This window comes from Galeopterus variegatus, unplaced genomic scaffold (genome assembly GCF_000696425.1).
Source record: "Galeopterus variegatus unplaced genomic scaffold, G_variegatus-3.0.2 Scaffold55, whole genome shotgun sequence".
Taxonomy (NCBI): Eukaryota; Metazoa; Chordata; class Mammalia; order Dermoptera; family Cynocephalidae; genus Galeopterus; species Galeopterus variegatus.
In genome coordinates, this window is record NW_007726166.1 from 422083 (window position 1) to 425312 (window position 3230).

A 3230-nucleotide genomic window follows, 5' to 3' on the forward strand; every position below is an offset into this window, starting at 1 on the left:
AAAAAAAAAAAGCTTTAGGGCCCTAAGAGACGCAGTTAAGTCTATCACCTGGCGGTGCCTGACTCAGGAGGTGGTGTCTGGGCCAGAGGCCACAGAGCCTGATGTCCCTTTAAGCAAGGAGTACAAATTCCCATCCCAGTCCCTCCCTCCTGCTCTCCCTGACGTCAGCGGGAAGGCGTGTGTGAGTGAGTGAGGGGCCGGTGCCGCCTGCTCTGTCACACACACATACACACACATACACACACCGAGCACGGCTTCCAGACCCATCCCCTGCCCGCCAGCTCCAGGCGCCGGAGAGAGGCAGAGGCCACCCTGCAGGGCTGCAGGAAGCACCACCTGGACCCCAGCTGCCAGGGAGAGGTAAGGGGCTGGGACGCACCGTGTGAGAAACTGTGGCCTTGGCAGGGACAAGGCTGGAGGTACAACACGGGGGCGGTTGCAAGGCTGGGAGTGTGGGGGCTGGGCCAGCACAGCTTCCCTTACAGAGGGGATGTTGGGGGATTTAGATGTGCCCACCTGTCTGTCCCTCCCTCCTTCTGTCCCCTTGACCCCCAAAGGAAGCTGAGGCTGTGTGGCTTCCTATGGGAGTGTGTGTGCGCGCGTGCACGCGCACCGTGTCTGTGTCTGGGACTTGTGTCTGGCTCAGAAAACAGCAGATACCTGCCAAGCCGCAGCCTCCTGTCTGGGCCCAGGGGGAGAGGAACACCTTGACAGGAGAAACCAGTGTCCCTTCCAGATGCTGCAAGGGGAGTGCAGAAGGAGCAGCCTTGGTCTTCTCCCCTGGAATGTGGGGTTGGGGCTGGGTTGGGACCTTCTGGGGCAGGCAGACAGTTGGACATGGAGCAGCTGTTTATCCTGACTCTCTTTTTCCCCCCCGATATGATGGGATAATTGTGTTATCTGGCTTGGAGAGGTGGCTCCATATTTTTATTTTCACCTCGGAGCCCTTACCTCTCCCTGCCTGCTGGTCTCACTCTGACCTCCCCCCTTGCCAGGGAGCAGCCCCCAGAGGGCAGGGGTGATAAGCTAGGGTCTGCTGGGCCACGCCAGCCGTGGGATGCAGGGACTCAGGGTGGCCTTGGCTGGCGCCAAGCCCCTGAGTGGCCTAACCCTGGCACAAGGAGTCCAGGCGGAGATAAGGGGTGACGCTGACACCCACAAGGAGCCAGCAGGTTCCTGCCAAGCTGCCAGCCTGCAGGCTCTTCCCAAGGAGTGCAGAGTGAGAACAATAATAAATACAGAGTGCGAACTGCTGCATCCCCGGGGCTGGGGGAGGGAGGAGGAAGTGTGCCCAGTGGGGAGCGGGCAACCTCTCTGAGAGCCTGGCACCATGCCCACCTGGATGTGGTCCAGTAGGGGCCTCTCCCTGAGAAGAGGGGTCTCCAGCCCCCAGGGGGAGGGGGAGCTGGTTTCCATCCCAGAGGCCTCTGGATCCTCCACATTCTGAATGTTTCCTCCTTCAGGGAGGAACTTTGTCCCGCCTCCCCCCATTTCCTTGAAATCTTTTCCAAATACATCTATTTTCCATATCTGCACATCTTGATCTGTCTACCCCTCCCCCTCCTAAAAAAAATAAAATAGATAGGTGTAAACAGGCACTGGTTGTACAGGGGCCTGGGGGAGGCCAGAGGACAGTTCTGGCCACAGAGGCCTCCCCCAGGCCTGGAGAGAGAGGGCTGGGCAATGTTCATAATGCGAACCCAGGGCTCCCTGGGGGGCACTGGGGGGCCCACATGGAGAGGGGACACCTGCCCACTGGTCTGGAGGCAGCCCCCAGCCCCCATGGCAGCATCCAGCAGAGGGCGCTCAGGGCCTGGCTGCACTGGTCACGTCCACTGGTCACAACCAGGGCAACCAGGGCAGTCAGGGTCTAGAGCCTGTGGGAAGGGGCTTGGAGTTCAGACTTTTGTCCATGCTGAACAGCAAAATGGGAGCTAAAAGCAGTGGGGGGCTCTTCCCCTGCCCCAAAGCCAGCAAAATGATAGTCACGTGGGGGGTCGGTGGGGGTGAGTGTCAATCTGGGAAGCTCCTGGGCTTTGGGGTCACACTGTTGTGAGTTCAAGCTCAGCTGCTTTATATGTGACTTTGATCAGTCTGTTCCTCTTTCTCAGGGGACTGAGACTGAGAAAGTGACTTGTCTAGGGTCACACAGCCAGGCAGAGGCAGGACTAGGATGTGAACTTGGCTTTCCAGGTGCCATCCTGGCTTCCACACCATGACCGATGCCAAAGATGCCCAGAGGCTGTAACCACAGCCGCCCTCCAGGGCAGCCTGGGCATGGAACAGGGAGGAGGGTTAAAGGGTCTCTTAGGGCCGGCCCGTGGCTCACTCGGGAAAGTGTGGTGCTGATAACACCAAAGCCACAGGTTCGGATCCCATATAGGGATGGTCGGTTAGCTCACTTGGGAGAGTGTGGTGCTGACAACACCAAGTTGTCAGGGTTAAGATCCCCTTACCGGTCATCTTTAAAAAAAAAAAAAAGATCTCTTAAATAATTAAGCTCAAGTATTGGCTGTGGCGCACCCCACCCCCCACCCCTGCACACACGCTGTGGGACGGGGAAGGAACCAGGTTTAATTAGGTCACCTCCAGCTGCAGGAGCAGCTTTGGCACTGATGTATTTTAAGGAGCGTCTGGGAGGCTGGGGGAGGGGAAGAGCCAGGAAGTGCCAGCTGCTGTCTGGTGGTCCTGAGGTTTTCTCGCCCTCCTAGGACCCCCCATGGACGAGACCCCACCATTCAGGAAGCCCTTCCATCGTTGTCCTTGTGTTCCCTGTCCTTTCTATTTTTAAGCAAATGTGCCTGTTCCTTCCCATCTGCTCCCCCATAATGGGGGCTCGGGGCTGGGACATTTTTATTGGGGGAGTTGTTTTTAGGCTTTGGAGAGTTGGTGACTCACCCAAGGTCATGGTCTGAGTCAGCACAAAGCCAGGAATAGAACCCCGAGTCTTGACTCCCCAGTTCTTCCACATCCCTGCCCTTCCTTCTCCAAAGGAGGGCAGCAGCTGCTTTCAGGGAACTGCTGGTCCTCACATCCCTGCCTCCTGCCCGAGGCCTTCCCGCACACCCAAACGCCTCCAGCATGCTGACTGATGTACCTGACCAGCTGTGTGGCCTCAGCAAGACTCTTCACCTCTCTGAGCCTCAGTTTACTCTTCTGAAAAATGGGTATTCTTTTTTTTTTTTTTTTAAAGATGACTGGTAAGGGGATCTTAACCCTTGACTTGGTGT

The 3230-nt window shown here is 57.3% G+C and overlaps 1 protein-coding gene across 2 annotated transcripts in view; it reads left to right on the forward strand.

Moving 5' to 3' along the window:
* The first annotated feature begins 223 nt into the window (after positions 1-223).
* The window catches only part of CSDC2 (cold shock domain containing C2, RNA binding), a 23869-nt gene continuing 20862 nt past the window's right edge, over positions 224-3230 (forward strand). Inside the window, exon 1 of one of the 2 annotated variants that reach the window (XM_008574188.1) lies at positions 224-360. The gene's annotated coding sequence lies outside the window, so the exon portion shown is untranslated. The remainder of the gene's footprint in view (positions 361-3230) is intronic. The other variant, XM_008574206.1, reaches the window with a different exon arrangement.